We start from the raw sequence: 13,677 nt of genomic DNA, 5'->3' as shown, positions 1-13,677 counted from the left end.
TAATCAGGAGGACACAATGGCAAGCCTGTAGCTTTAAGCAGGAAAACCTTGAGATTGAGTGGCCAAGAGGCTTTGCTGGACACTGGCAAGTGCTTACGGCCACACCACTCTGGACCCGCCCGATCTCGTCCGATCTCGGAAGCCAAACAGGGTTGGGCCTGGTTAGTACCTGGATGGGAGACCGCTTGGGAATACCAGGTGCTGTAAGTTTTCCATCTTTTCCTCCCAACCAGCAGAGGGTGTTCTTCCAAAATCTGCTTCAAAGTTCACCTAAGGTTTTTTTTTTTTTTTTTTTAATAAACAACTTTTGCCTCATGTAAAGTAATCAGGTAGCTTCAGAGCAATCAGAATCAAGGTGTCAATGCATAACCTTTAGCCTAATTACACCCACCTGTTACAATGAGCAGATGTTAGCAGTGTTTCTGTTCAGACTTTGTGTGTGTTTAAACCAAGGCTGATTTTGCAGAGGAGAGGTGAAATGGCATGGTTTTTGCAGCAGGTGGGTGTGTCTAGTCAGCAGGTGTGTTAATCAGGAGGACACAATGGCAAGCCTGTAGCTTTAAGCAGGAAAACCTTGAGATTGAGTGGCCAAGAGGCTTTGCTGGACACTGGCAAGTGCTTACGGCCACACCACTCTGGACCCGCCCGATCTCGTCCGATCTCGGAAGCCAAACAGGGTTGGGCCTGGTTAGTACCTGGATGGGAGACCGCTTGGGAATACCAGGTGCTGTAAGTTTTCCATCTTTTCCTCCCAACCAGCAGAGGGTGTTCTTCCAAAATCTGCTTCAAAGTTCACCTAAGGTTTTTTTTTTTTTTTTTTTAATAAACAACTTTTGCCTCATGTAAAGTAATCAGGTAGCTTCAGAGCAATCAGAATCAAGGTGTCAATGCATAACCTTTAGCCTAATTACACCCACCTGTTACAATGAGCAGATGTTAGCAGTGTTTCTGTTCAGACTTTGTGTGTGTTTAAACCAAGGCTGATTTTGCAGAGGAGAGGTGAAATGGCATGGTTTTTGCAGCAGGTGGGTGTGTCTAGTCAGCAGGTGTGTTAATCAGGAGGACACAATGGCAAGCCTGTAGCTTTAAGCAGGAAAACCTTGAGATTGAGTGGCCAAGAGGCTTTGCTGGACACTGGCAAGTGCTTACGGCCACACCACTCTGGACCCGCCCGATCTCGTCCGATCTCGGAAGCCAAACAGGGTTGGGCCTGGTTAGTACCTGGATGGGAGACCGCTTGGGAATACCAGGTGCTGTAAGTTTTCCATCTTTTCCTCCCAACCAGCAGAGGGTGTTCTTCCAAAATCTGCTTCAAAGTTCACCTAAGGTTTTTTTTTTTTTTTTTTTAATAAACAACTTTTGCCTCATGTAAAGTAATCAGGTAGCTTCAGAGCAATCAGAATCAAGGTGTCAATGCATAACCTTTAGCCTAATTACACCCACCTGTTACAATGAGCAGATGTTAGCAGTGTTTCTGTTCAGACTTTGTGTGTGTTTAAACCAAGGCTGATTTTGCAGAGGAGAGGTGAAATGGCATGGTTTTTGCAGCAGGTGGGTGTGTCTAGTCAGCAGGTGTGTTAATCAGGAGGACACAATGGCAAGCCTGTAGCTTTAAGCAGGAAAACCTTGAGATTGAGTGGCCAAGAGGCTTTGCTGGACACTGGCAAGTGCTTACGGCCACACCACTCTGGACCCGCCCGATCTCGTCCGATCTCGGAAGCCAAACAGGGTTGGGCCTGGTTAGTACCTGGATGGGAGACCGCTTGGGAATACCAGGTGCTGTAAGTTTTCCATCTTTTCCTCCCAACCAGCAGAGGGTGTTCTTCCAAAATCTGCTTCAAAGTTCACCTAAGGTTTTTTCCTTTTTCTTTTTCTTTTTTTTTTTTTTTTTTTTTAATAAACAACTTTTGCCTCATGTAAAGTAATCAGGTAGCTTCAGAGCAATCAGAATCAAGGTGTCAATGCATAACCTTTAGCCTAATTACACCCACCTGTTACAATGAGCAGATGTTAGCAGTGTTTCTGTTCAGACTTTGTGTGTGTTTAAACCAAGGCTGATTTTGCAGAGGAGAGGTGAAATGGCATGGTTTTTGCAGCAGGTGGGTGTGTCTAGTCAGCAGGTGTGTTAATCAGGAGGACACAATGGCAAGCCTGTAGCTTTAAGCAGGAAAACCTTGAGATTGAGTGGCCAAGAGGCTTTGCTGGACACTGGCAAGTGCTTACGGCCACACCACTCTGGACCCGCCCGATCTCGTCCGATCTCGGAAGCCAAACAGGGTTGGGCCTGGTTAGTACCTGGATGGGAGACCGCTTGGGAATACCAGGTGCTGTAAGTTTTCCATCTTTTCCTCCCAACCAGCAGAGGGTGTTCTTCCAAAATCTGCTTCAAAGTTCACCTAAGGTTTTTTTTTTTTTTTTTTTAATAAACAACTTTTGCCTCATGTAAAGTAATCAGGTAGCTTCAGAGCAATCAGAATCAAGGTGTCAATGCATAACCTTTAGCCTAATTACACCCACCTGTTACAATGAGCAGATGTTAGCAGTGTTTCTGTTCAGACTTTGTGTGTGTTTAAACCAAGGCTGATTTTGCAGAGGAGAGGTGAAATGGCATGGTTTTTGCAGCAGGTGGGTGTGTCTAGTCAGCAGGTGTGTTAATCAGGAGGACACAATGGCAAGCCTGTAGCTTTAAGCAGGAAAACCTTGAGATTGAGTGGCCAAGAGGCTTTGCTGGACACTGGCAAGTGCTTACGGCCACACCACTCTGGACCCGCCCGATCTCGTCCGATCTCGGAAGCCAAACAGGGTTGGGCCTGGTTAGTACCTGGATGGGAGACCGCTTGGGAATACCAGGTGCTGTAAGTTTTCCATCTTTTCCTCCCAACCAGCAGAGGGTGTTCTTCCAAAATCTGCTTCAAAGTTCACCTAAGGTTTTTTTTTTTTTTTTTTTTAATAAACAACTTTTGCCTCATGTAAAGTAATCAGGTAGCTTCAGAGCAATCAGAATCAAGGTGTCAATGCATAACCTTTAGCCTAATTACACCCACCTGTTACAATGAGCAGATGTTAGCAGTGTTTCTGTTCAGACTTTGTGTGTGTTTAAACCAAGGCTGATTTTGCAGAGGAGAGGTGAAATGGCATGGTTTTTGCAGCAGGTGGGTGTGTCTAGTCAGCAGGTGTGTTAATCAGGAGGACACAATGGCAAGCCTGTAGCTTTAAGCAGGAAAACCTTGAGATTGAGTGGCCAAGAGGCTTTGCTGGACACTGGCAAGTGCTTACGGCCACACCACTCTGGACCCGCCCGATCTCGTCCGATCTCGGAAGCCAAACAGGGTTGGGCCTGGTTAGTACCTGGATGGGAGACCGCTTGGGAATACCAGGTGCTGTAAGTTTTCCATCTTTTCCTCCCAACCAGCAGAGGGTGTTCTTCCAAAATCTGCTTCAAAGTTCACCTAAGGTTTTTTTTTTTTTTTTTTAATAAACAACTTTTGCCTCATGTAAAGTAATCAGGTAGCTTCAGAGCAATCAGAATCAAGGTGTCAATGCATAACCTTTAGCCTAATTACACCCACCTGTTACAATGAGCAGATGTTAGCAGTGTTTCTGTTCAGACTTTGTGTGTGTTTAAACCAAGGCTGATTTTGCAGAGGAGAGGTGAAATGGCATGGTTTTTGCAGCAGGTGGGTGTGTCTAGTCAGCAGGTGTGTTAATCAGGAGGACACAATGGCAAGCCTGTAGCTTTAAGCAGGAAAACCTTGAGATTGAGTGGCCAAGAGGCTTTGCTGGACACTGGCAAGTGCTTACGGCCACACCACTCTGGACCCGCCCGATCTCGTCCGATCTCGGAAGCCAAACAGGGTTGGGCCTGGTTAGTACCTGGATGGGAGACCGCTTGGGAATACCAGGTGCTGTAAGTTTTCCATCTTTTCCTCCCAACCAGCAGAGGGTGTTCTTCCAAAATCTGCTTCAAAGTTCACCTAAGGTTTTTTTTTTTTTTTTTTTAATAAACAACTTTTGCCTCATGTAAAGTAATCAGGTAGCTTCAGAGCAATCAGAATCAAGGTGTCAATGCATAACCTTTAGCCTAATTACACCCACCTGTTACAATGAGCAGATGTTAGCAGTGTTTCTGTTCAGACTTTGTGTGTGTTTAAACCAAGGCTGATTTTGCAGAGGAGAGGTGAAATGGCATGGTTTTTGCAGCAGGTGGGTGTGTCTAGTCAGCAGGTGTGTTAATCAGGAGGACACAATGGCAAGCCTGTAGCTTTAAGCAGGAAAACCTTGAGATTGAGTGGCCAAGAGGCTTTGCTGGACACTGGCAAGTGCTTACGGCCACACCACTCTGGACCCGCCCGATCTCGTCCGATCTCGGAAGCCAAACAGGGTTGGGCCTGGTTAGTACCTGGATGGGAGACCGCTTGGGAATACCAGGTGCTGTAAGTTTTCCATCTTTTCCTCCCAACCAGCAGAGGGTGTTCTTCCAAAATCTGCTTCAAAGTTCACCTAAGGTTTTTTTTTTTTTTTTTTTAATAAACAACTTTTGCCTCATGTAAAGTAATCAGGTAGCTTCAGAGCAATCAGAATCAAGGTGTCAATGCATAACCTTTAGCCTAATTACACCCACCTGTTACAATGAGCAGATGTTAGCAGTGTTTCTGTTCAGACTTTGTGTGTGTTTAAACCAAGGCTGATTTTGCAGAGGAGAGGTGAAATGGCATGGTTTTTGCAGCAGGTGGGTGTGTCTAGTCAGCAGGTGTGTTAATCAGGAGGACACAATGGCAAGCCTGTAGCTTTAAGCAGGAAAACCTTGAGATTGAGTGGCCAAGAGGCTTTGCTGGACACTGGCAAGTGCTTACGGCCACACCACTCTGGACCCGCCCGATCTCGTCCGATCTCGGAAGCCAAACAGGGTTGGGCCTGGTTAGTACCTGGATGGGAGACCGCTTGGGAATACCAGGTGCTGTAAGTTTTCCATCTTTTCCTCCCAACCAGCAGAGGGTGTTCTTCCAAAATCTGCTTCAAAGTTCACCTAAGGTTTTTTTTTTTTTTTTTTTTTAATAAACAACTTTTGCCTCATGTAAAGTAATCAGGTAGCTTCAGAGCAATCAGAATCAAGGTGTCAATGCATAACCTTTAGCCTAATTACACCCACCTGTTACAATGAGCAGATGTTAGCAGTGTTTCTGTTCAGACTTTGTGTGTGTTTAAACCAAGGCTGATTTTGCAGAGGAGAGGTGAAATGGCATGGTTTTTGCAGCAGGTGGGTGTGTCTAGTCAGCAGGTGTGTTAATCAGGAGGACACAATGGCAAGCCTGTAGCTTTAAGCAGGAAAACCTTGAGATTGAGTGGCCAAGAGGCTTTGCTGGACACTGGCAAGTGCTTACGGCCACACCACTCTGGACCCGCCCGATCTCGTCCGATCTCGGAAGCCAAACAGGGTTGGGCCTGGTTAGTACCTGGATGGGAGACCGCTTGGGAATACCAGGTGCTGTAAGTTTTCCATCTTTTCCTCCCAACCAGCAGAGGGTGTTCTTCCAAAATCTGCTTCAAAGTTCACCTAAGGTTTTTTTTTTTTTTTTTTAATAAACAACTTTTGCCTCATGTAAAGTAATCAGGTAGCTTCAGAGCAATCAGAATCAAGGTGTCAATGCATAACCTTTAGCCTAATTACACCCACCTGTTACAATGAGCAGATGTTAGCAGTGTTTCTGTTCAGACTTTGTGTGTGTTTAAACCAAGGCTGATTTTGCAGAGGAGAGGTGAAATGGCATGGTTTTTGCAGCAGGTGGGTGTGTCTAGTCAGCAGGTGTGTTAATCAGGAGGACACAATGGCAAGCCTGTAGCTTTAAGCAGGAAAACCTTGAGATTGAGTGGCCAAGAGGCTTTGCTGGACACTGGCAAGTGCTTACGGCCACACCACTCTGGACCCGCCCGATCTCGTCCGATCTCGGAAGCCAAACAGGGTTGGGCCTGGTTAGTACCTGGATGGGAGACCGCTTGGGAATACCAGGTGCTGTAAGTTTTCCATCTTTTCCTCCCAACCAGCAGAGGGTGTTCTTCCAAAATCTGCTTCAAAGTTCACCTAAGGTTTTTTTTTTTTTTTTTTTAATAAACAACTTTTGCCTCATGTAAAGTAATCAGGTAGCTTCAGAGCAATCAGAATCAAGGTGTCAATGCATAACCTTTAGCCTAATTACACCCACCTGTTACAATGAGCAGATGTTAGCAGTGTTTCTGTTCAGACTTTGTGTGTGTTTAAACCAAGGCTGATTTTGCAGAGGAGAGGTGAAATGGCATGGTTTTTGCAGCAGGTGGGTGTGTCTAGTCAGCAGGTGTGTTAATCAGGAGGACACAATGGCAAGCCTGTAGCTTTAAGCAGGAAAACCTTGAGATTGAGTGGCCAAGAGGCTTTGCTGGACACTGGCAAGTGCTTACGGCCACACCACTCTGGACCCGCCCGATCTCGTCCGATCTCGGAAGCCAAACAGGGTTGGGCCTGGTTAGTACCTGGATGGGAGACCGCTTGGGAATACCAGGTGCTGTAAGTTTTCCATCTTTTCCTCCCAACCAGCAGAGGGTGTTCTTCCAAAATCTGCTTCAAAGTTCACCTAAGGTTTTTTTTTTTTTTTTTTTAATAAACAACTTTTGCCTCATGTAAAGTAATCAGGTAGCTTCAGAGCAATCAGAATCAAGGTGTCAATGCATAACCTTTAGCCTAATTACACCCACCTGTTACAATGAGCAGATGTTAGCAGTGTTTCTGTTCAGACTTTGTGTGTGTTTAAACCAAGGCTGATTTTGCAGAGGAGAGGTGAAATGGCATGGTTTTTGCAGCAGGTGGGTGTGTCTAGTCAGCAGGTGTGTTAATCAGGAGGACACAATGGCAAGCCTGTAGCTTTAAGCAGGAAAACCTTGAGATTGAGTGGCCAAGAGGCTTTGCTGGACACTGGCAAGTGCTTACGGCCACACCACTCTGGACCCGCCCGATCTCGTCCGATCTCGGAAGCCAAACAGGGTTGGGCCTGGTTAGTACCTGGATGGGAGACCGCTTGGGAATACCAGGTGCTGTAAGTTTTCCATCTTTTCCTCCCAACCAGCAGAGGGTGTTCTTCCAAAATCTGCTTCAAAGTTCACCTAAGGTTTTTTTTTTTTTTTTTTTAATAAACAACTTTTGCCTCATGTAAAGTAATCAGGTAGCTTCAGAGCAATCAGAATCAAGGTGTCAATGCATAACCTTTAGCCTAATTACACCCACCTGTTACAATGAGCAGATGTTAGCAGTGTTTCTGTTCAGACTTTGTGTGTGTTTAAACCAAGGCTGATTTTGCAGAGGAGAGGTGAAATGGCATGGTTTTTGCAGCAGGTGGGTGTGTCTAGTCAGCAGGTGTGTTAATCAGGAGGACACAATGGCAAGCCTGTAGCTTTAAGCAGGAAAACCTTGAGATTGAGTGGCCAAGAGGCTTTGCTGGACACTGGCAAGTGCTTACGGCCACACCACTCTGGACCCGCCCGATCTCGTCCGATCTCGGAAGCCAAACAGGGTTGGGCCTGGTTAGTACCTGGATGGGAGACCGCTTGGGAATACCAGGTGCTGTAAGTTTTCCATCTTTTCCTCCCAACCAGCAGAGGGTGTTCTTCCAAAATCTGCTTCAAAGTTCACCTAAGGTTTTTTTTTTTTTTTTTTTAATAAACAACTTTTGCCTCATGTAAAGTAATCAGGTAGCTTCAGAGCAATCAGAATCAAGGTGTCAATGCATAACCTTTAGCCTAATTACACCCACCTGTTACAATGAGCAGATGTTAGCAGTGTTTCTGTTCAGACTTTGTGTGTGTTTAAACCAAGGCTGATTTTGCAGAGGAGAGGTGAAATGGCATGGTTTTTGCAGCAGGTGGGTGTGTCTAGTCAGCAGGTGTGTTAATCAGGAGGACACAATGGCAAGCCTGTAGCTTTAAGCAGGAAAACCTTGAGATTGAGTGGCCAAGAGGCTTTGCTGGACACTGGCAAGTGCTTACGGCCACACCACTCTGGACCCGCCCGATCTCGTCCGATCTCGGAAGCCAAACAGGGTTGGGCCTGGTTAGTACCTGGATGGGAGACCGCTTGGGAATACCAGGTGCTGTAAGTTTTCCATCTTTTCCTCCCAACCAGCAGAGGGTGTTCTTCCAAAATCTGCTTCAAAGTTCACCTAAGGTTTTTTTTTTTTTTTTTTTAATAAACAACTTTTGCCTCATGTAAAGTAATCAGGTAGCTTCAGAGCAATCAGAATCAAGGTGTCAATGCATAACCTTTAGCCTAATTACACCCACCTGTTACAATGAGCAGATGTTAGCAGTGTTTCTGTTCAGACTTTGTGTGTGTTTAAACCAAGGCTGATTTTGCAGAGGAGAGGTGAAATGGCATGGTTTTTGCAGCAGGTGGGTGTGTCTAGTCAGCAGGTGTGTTAATCAGGAGGACACAATGGCAAGCCTGTAGCTTTAAGCAGGAAAACCTTGAGATTGAGTGGCCAAGAGGCTTTGCTGGACACTGGCAAGTGCTTACGGCCACACCACTCTGGACCCGCCCGATCTCGTCCGATCTCGGAAGCCAAACAGGGTTGGGCCTGGTTAGTACCTGGATGGGAGACCGCTTGGGAATACCAGGTGCTGTAAGTTTTCCATCTTTTCCTCCCAACCAGCAGAGGGTGTTCTTCCAAAATCTGCTTCAAAGTTCACCTAAGGTTTTTTTTTTTTTTTTTTTAATAAACAACTTTTGCCTCATGTAAAGTAATCAGGTAGCTTCAGAGCAATCAGAATCAAGGTGTCAATGCATAACCTTTAGCCTAATTAAACCCACCTGTTACAATGAGCAGATGTTAGCAGTGTTTCTGTTCAGACTTTGTGTGTGTTTAAACCAAGGCTGATTTTGCAGAGGAGAGGTGAAATGGCATGGTTTTTGCAGCAGGTGGGTGTGTCTAGTCAGCAGGTGTGTTAATCAGGAGGACACAATGGCAAGCCTGTAGCTTTAAGCAGGAAAACCTTGAGATTGAGTGGCCAAGAGGCTTTGCTGGACACTGGCAAGTGCTTACGGCCACACCACTCTGGACCCGCCCGATCTCGTCCGATCTCGGAAGCCAAACAGGGTTGGGCCTGGTTAGTACCTGGATGGGAGACCGCTTGGGAATACCAGGTGCTGTAAGTTTTCCATCTTTTCCTCCCAACCAGCAGAGGGTGTTCTTCCAAAATCTGCTTCAAAGTTCACCTAAGGTTTTTTTTTTTTTTTTTTTAATAAACAACTTTTGCCTCATGTAAAGTAATCAGGTAGCTTCAGAGCAATCAGAATCAAGGTGTCAATGCATAACCTTTAGCCTAATTACACCCACCTGTTACAATGAGCAGATGTTAGCAGTGTTTCTGTTCAGACTTTGTGTGTGTTTAAACCAAGGCTGATTTTGCAGAGGAGAGGTGAAATGGCATGGTTTTTGCAGCAGGTGGGTGTGTCTAGTCAGCAGGTGTGTTAATCAGGAGGACACAATGGCAAGCCTGTAGCTTTAAGCAGGAAAACCTTGAGATTGAGTGGCCAAGAGGCTTTGCTGGACACTGGCAAGTGCTTACGGCCACACCACTCTGGACCCGCCCGATCTCGTCCGATCTCGGAAGCCAAACAGGGTTGGGCCTGGTTAGTACCTGGATGGGAGACCGCTTGGGAATACCAGGTGCTGTAAGTTTTCCATCTCTTCCTCCCAACCAGCAGAGGGTGTTCTTCCAAAATCTGCTTCAAAGTTCACCTAAGGTTTTTTTTTTTTTTTTTTTTTTTTTTTTAATAAACAACTTTTGCCTCATGTAAAGTAATCAGGTAGCTTCAGAGCAATCAGAATCAAGGTGTCAATGCATAACCTTTAGCCTAATTACACCCACCTGTTACAATGAGCAGATGTTAGCAGTGTTTCTGTTCAGACTTTGTGTGTGTTTAAACCAAGGCTGATTTTGCAGAGGAGAGGTGAAATGGCATGGTTTTTGCAGCAGGTGGGTGTGTCTAGTCAGCAGGTGTGTTAATCAGGAGGACACAATGGCAAGCCTGTAGCTTTAAGCAGGAAAACCTTGAGATTGAGTGGCCAAGAGGCTTTGCTGGACACTGGCAAGTGCTTACGGCCACACCACTCTGGACCCGCCCGATCTCGTCCGATCTCGGAAGCCAAACAGGGTTGGGCCTGGTTAGTACCTGGATGGGAGACCGCTTGGGAATACCAGGTGCTGTAAGTTTTCCATCTTTTCCTCCCAACCAGCAGAGGGTGTTCTTCCAAAATCTGCTTCAAAGTTCACCTAAGGTTTTTTTTTTTTTTTTTTTTAATAAACAACTTTTGCCTCATGTAAAGTAATCAGGTAGCTTCAGAGCAATCAGAATCAAGGTGTCAATGCATAACCTTTAGCCTAATTACACCCACCTGTTACAATGAGCAGATGTTAGCAGTGTTTCTGTTCAGACTTTGTGTGTGTTTAAACCAAGGCTGATTTTGCAGAGGAGAGGTGAAATGGCATGGTTTTTGCAGCAGGTGGGTGTGTCTAGTCAGCAGGTGTGTTAATCAGGAGGACACAATGGCAAGCCTGTAGCTTTAAGCAGGAAAACCTTGAGATTGAGTGGCCAAGAGGCTTTGCTGGACACTGGCAAGTGCTTACGGCCACACCACTCTGGACCCGCCCGATCTCGTCCGATCTCGGAAGCCAAACAGGGTTGGGCCTGGTTAGTACCTGGATGGGAGACCGCTTGGGAATACCAGGTGCTGTAAGTTTTCCATCTTTTCCTCCCAACCAGCAGAGGGTGTTCTTCCAAAATCTGCTTCAAAGTTCACCTAAGGTTTTTTTTTTTTTTTTTTAATAAACAACTTTTGCCTCATGTAAAGTAATCAGGTAGCTTCAGAGCAATCAGAATCAAGGTGTCAATGCATAACCTTTAGCCTAATTACACCCACCTGTTACAATGAGCAGATGTTAGCAGTGTTTCTGTTCAGACTTTGTGTGTGTTTAAACCAAGGCTGATTTTGCAGAGGAGAGGTGAAATGGCATGGTTTTTGCAGCAGGTGGGTGTGTCTAGTCAGCAGGTGTGTTAATCAGGAGGACACAATGGCAAGCCTGTAGCTTTAAGCAGGAAAACCTTGAGATTGAGTGGCCAAGAGGCTTTGCTGGACACTGGCAAGTGCTTACGGCCACACCACTCTGGACCCGCCCGATCTCGTCCGATCTCGGAAGCCAAACAGGGTTGGGCCTGGTTAGTACCTGGATGGGAGACCGCTTGGGAATACCAGGTGCTGTAAGTTTTCCATCTTTTCCTCCCAACCAGCAGAGGGTGTTCTTCCAAAATCTGCTTCAAAGTTCACCTAAGGTTTTTTTTTTTTTTTTTTTTAATAAACAACTTTTGCCTCATGTAAAGTAATCAGGTAGCTTCAGAGCAATCAGAATCAAGGTGTCAATGCATAACCTTTAGCCTAATTACACCCACCTGTTACAATGAGCAGATGTTAGCAGTGTTTCTGTTCAGACTTTGTGTGTGTTTAAACCAAGGCTGATTTTGCAGAGGAGAGGTGAAATGGCATGGTTTTTGCAGCAGGTGGGTGTGTCTAGTCAGCAGGTGTGTTAATCAGGAGGACACAATGGCAAGCCTGTAGCTTTAAGCAGGAAAACCTTGAGATTGAGTGGCCAAGAGGCTTTGCTGGACACTGGCAAGTGCTTACGGCCACACCACTCTGGACCCGCCCGATCTCGTCCGATCTCGGAAGCCAAACAGGGTTGGGCCTGGTTAGTACCTGGATGGGAGACCGCTTGGGAATACCAGGTGCTGTAAGTTTTCCATCTTTTCCTCCCAACCAGCAGAGGGTGTTCTTCCAAAATCTGCTTCAAAGTTCACCTAAGGTTTTTTTTTTTTTTTTTTTAATAAACAACGTTTGCCTCATGTAAAGTAATCAGGTAGCTTCAGAGCAATCAGAATCAAGGTGTCAATGCATAACCTTTAGCCTAATTACACCCACCTGTTACAATGAGCAGATGTTAGCAGTGTTTCTGTTCAGACTTTGTGTGTGTTTAAACCAAGGCTGATTTTGCAGAGGAGAGGTGAAATGGCATGGTTTTTGCAGCAGGTGGGTGTGTCTAGTCAGCAGGTGTGTTAATCAGGAGGACACAATGGCAAGCCTGTAGCTTTAAGCAGGAAAACCTTGAGATTGAGTGGCCAAGAGGCTTTGCTGGACACTGGCAAGTGCTTACGGCCACACCACTCTGGACCCGCCCGATCTCGTCCGATCTCGGAAGCCAAACAGGGTTGGGCCTGGTTAGTACCTGGATGGGAGACCGCTTGGGAATACCAGGTGCTGTAAGTTTTCCATCTTTTCCTCCCAACCAGCAGAGGGTGTTCTTCCAAAATCTGCTTCAAAGTTCACCTAAGGTTTTTTTTTTTTTTTTTTTAATAAACAACTTTTGCCTCATGTAAAGTAATCAGGTAGCTTCAGAGCAATCAGAATCAAGGTGTCAATGCATAACCTTTAGCCTAATTACACCCACCTGTTACAATGAGCAGATGTTAGCAGTGTTTCTGTTCAGACTTTGTGTGTGTTTAAACCAAGGCTGATTTTGCAGAGGAGAGGTGAAATGGCATGGTTTTTGCAGCAGGTGGGTGTGTCTAGTCAGCAGGTGTGTTAATCAGGAGGACACAATGGCAAGCCTGTAGCTTTAAGCAGGAAAACCTTGAGATTGAGTGGCCAAGAGGCTTTGCTGGACACTGGCAAGTGCTTACGGCCACACCACTCTGGACCCGCCCGATCTCGTCCGATCTCGGAAGCCAAACAGGGTTGGGCCTGGTTAGTACCTGGATGGGAGACCGCTTGGGAATACCAGGTGCTGTAAGTTTTCCATCTTTTCCTCCCAACCAGCAGAGGGTGTTCTTCCAAAATCTGCTTCAAAGTTCACCTAAGGTTTTTTTTTTTTTTTTTTTAATAAACAACTTTTGCCTCATGTAAAGTAATCAGGTAGCTTCAGAGCAATCAGAATCAAGGTGTCAATGCATAACCTTTAGCCTAATTACACCCACCTGTTACAATGAGCAGATGTTAGCAGTGTTTCTGTTCAGACTTTGTGTGTGTTTAAACCAAGGCTGATTTTGCAGAGGAGAGGTGAAATGGCATGGTTTTTGCAGCAGGTGGGTGTGTCTAGTCAGCAGGTGTGTTAATCAGGAGGACACAATGGCAAGCCTGTAGCTTTAAGCAGGAAAACCTTGAGATTGAGTGGCCAAGAGGCTTTGCTGGACACTGGCAAGTGCTTACGGCCACACCACTCTGGACCCGCCCGATCTCGTCCGATCTCGGAAGCCAAACAGGGTTGGGCCTGGTTAGTACCTGGATGGGAGACCGCTTGGGAATACCAGGTGCTGTAAGTTTTCCATCTTTTCCTCCCAACCAGCAGAGGGTGTTCTTCCAAAATCTGCTTCAAAGTTCACCTAAGGTTTTTTTTTTTTTTTTTTTAATAAACAACTTTTGCCTCATGTAAAGTAATCAGGTAGCTTCAGAGCAATCAGAATCAAGGTGTCAATGCATAACCTTTAGCCTAATTACACCCACCTGTTACAATGAGCAGATGTTAGCAGTGTTTCTGTTCAGACTTTGTGTGTGTTTAAACCAAGGCTGATTTTGCAGAGGAGAGGTGAAATGGCATGGTTTTTGC

General features: G+C 45.7%; 1 protein-coding gene and 26 non-coding genes across 27 annotated transcripts in view; all 27 read left to right on the top strand.

Moving 5' to 3' along the window:
* Nucleotides 1-13,677, top strand: part of LOC144984559 (uncharacterized) — a 402,969-nt gene that overhangs the window by 205,757 nt on the left and 183,535 nt on the right. The gene's annotated exons all lie outside the window — the stretch shown is intronic.
* Nucleotides 92-210, top strand: LOC144985544 (5S ribosomal RNA). The gene has a single exon (XR_013649373.1). It is a non-coding gene; the product is annotated as a 5S ribosomal RNA (ribosomal RNA).
* On the top strand, nucleotides 618-736 carry LOC144985543 (5S ribosomal RNA). The gene has a single exon (XR_013649372.1). It is a non-coding gene; the product is annotated as a 5S ribosomal RNA (ribosomal RNA).
* Nucleotides 1,144-1,262, top strand: LOC144985542 (5S ribosomal RNA). Its single transcript, XR_013649371.1, has one exon. It is a non-coding gene; the product is annotated as a 5S ribosomal RNA (ribosomal RNA).
* Nucleotides 1,670-1,788, top strand: LOC144985541 (5S ribosomal RNA). The gene has a single exon (XR_013649370.1). It is a non-coding gene; the product is annotated as a 5S ribosomal RNA (ribosomal RNA).
* On the top strand, nucleotides 2,218-2,336 carry LOC144985540 (5S ribosomal RNA). The gene has a single exon (XR_013649369.1). It is a non-coding gene; the product is annotated as a 5S ribosomal RNA (ribosomal RNA).
* LOC144985539 (5S ribosomal RNA) lies at nucleotides 2,744-2,862 on the top strand. The gene has a single exon (XR_013649368.1). It is a non-coding gene; the product is annotated as a 5S ribosomal RNA (ribosomal RNA).
* On the top strand, nucleotides 3,271-3,389 carry LOC144985538 (5S ribosomal RNA). The gene has a single exon (XR_013649367.1). It is a non-coding gene; the product is annotated as a 5S ribosomal RNA (ribosomal RNA).
* On the top strand, nucleotides 3,796-3,914 carry LOC144985537 (5S ribosomal RNA). Its single transcript, XR_013649366.1, has one exon. It is a non-coding gene; the product is annotated as a 5S ribosomal RNA (ribosomal RNA).
* Nucleotides 4,322-4,440, top strand: LOC144985536 (5S ribosomal RNA). The gene has a single exon (XR_013649365.1). It is a non-coding gene; the product is annotated as a 5S ribosomal RNA (ribosomal RNA).
* Nucleotides 4,848-4,966, top strand: LOC144985535 (5S ribosomal RNA). The gene has a single exon (XR_013649364.1). It is a non-coding gene; the product is annotated as a 5S ribosomal RNA (ribosomal RNA).
* On the top strand, nucleotides 5,376-5,494 carry LOC144985534 (5S ribosomal RNA). The gene has a single exon (XR_013649363.1). It is a non-coding gene; the product is annotated as a 5S ribosomal RNA (ribosomal RNA).
* On the top strand, nucleotides 5,901-6,019 carry LOC144985533 (5S ribosomal RNA). Its single transcript, XR_013649362.1, has one exon. It is a non-coding gene; the product is annotated as a 5S ribosomal RNA (ribosomal RNA).
* Nucleotides 6,427-6,545, top strand: LOC144985532 (5S ribosomal RNA). The gene has a single exon (XR_013649361.1). It is a non-coding gene; the product is annotated as a 5S ribosomal RNA (ribosomal RNA).
* LOC144985531 (5S ribosomal RNA) lies at nucleotides 6,953-7,071 on the top strand. Its single transcript, XR_013649360.1, has one exon. It is a non-coding gene; the product is annotated as a 5S ribosomal RNA (ribosomal RNA).
* On the top strand, nucleotides 7,479-7,597 carry LOC144985530 (5S ribosomal RNA). Its single transcript, XR_013649359.1, has one exon. It is a non-coding gene; the product is annotated as a 5S ribosomal RNA (ribosomal RNA).
* LOC144985529 (5S ribosomal RNA) lies at nucleotides 8,005-8,123 on the top strand. Its single transcript, XR_013649358.1, has one exon. It is a non-coding gene; the product is annotated as a 5S ribosomal RNA (ribosomal RNA).
* Nucleotides 8,531-8,649, top strand: LOC144985528 (5S ribosomal RNA). Its single transcript, XR_013649357.1, has one exon. It is a non-coding gene; the product is annotated as a 5S ribosomal RNA (ribosomal RNA).
* LOC144985527 (5S ribosomal RNA) lies at nucleotides 9,057-9,175 on the top strand. Its single transcript, XR_013649356.1, has one exon. It is a non-coding gene; the product is annotated as a 5S ribosomal RNA (ribosomal RNA).
* On the top strand, nucleotides 9,583-9,701 carry LOC144985526 (5S ribosomal RNA). Its single transcript, XR_013649355.1, has one exon. It is a non-coding gene; the product is annotated as a 5S ribosomal RNA (ribosomal RNA).
* On the top strand, nucleotides 10,118-10,236 carry LOC144985525 (5S ribosomal RNA). Its single transcript, XR_013649354.1, has one exon. It is a non-coding gene; the product is annotated as a 5S ribosomal RNA (ribosomal RNA).
* LOC144985524 (5S ribosomal RNA) lies at nucleotides 10,645-10,763 on the top strand. The gene has a single exon (XR_013649353.1). It is a non-coding gene; the product is annotated as a 5S ribosomal RNA (ribosomal RNA).
* Nucleotides 11,170-11,288, top strand: LOC144985523 (5S ribosomal RNA). The gene has a single exon (XR_013649352.1). It is a non-coding gene; the product is annotated as a 5S ribosomal RNA (ribosomal RNA).
* On the top strand, nucleotides 11,697-11,815 carry LOC144985522 (5S ribosomal RNA). The gene has a single exon (XR_013649351.1). It is a non-coding gene; the product is annotated as a 5S ribosomal RNA (ribosomal RNA).
* LOC144985521 (5S ribosomal RNA) lies at nucleotides 12,223-12,341 on the top strand. The gene has a single exon (XR_013649350.1). It is a non-coding gene; the product is annotated as a 5S ribosomal RNA (ribosomal RNA).
* On the top strand, nucleotides 12,749-12,867 carry LOC144985520 (5S ribosomal RNA). Its single transcript, XR_013649349.1, has one exon. It is a non-coding gene; the product is annotated as a 5S ribosomal RNA (ribosomal RNA).
* Nucleotides 13,275-13,393, top strand: LOC144985519 (5S ribosomal RNA). The gene has a single exon (XR_013649348.1). It is a non-coding gene; the product is annotated as a 5S ribosomal RNA (ribosomal RNA).

The sequence above is a fragment of the Oryzias latipes genome, chromosome 16, assembly GCF_053564925.1.
Source record: "Oryzias latipes strain Hd-rR chromosome 16, Olatipes_Hd-rR_3.1".
Taxonomy (NCBI): Eukaryota; Metazoa; Chordata; class Actinopteri; order Beloniformes; family Adrianichthyidae; genus Oryzias; species Oryzias latipes.
The sequence above is the reverse complement of the archived record's forward strand: the minus strand, read 5'-3'. Positions and strand labels throughout refer to the sequence as shown.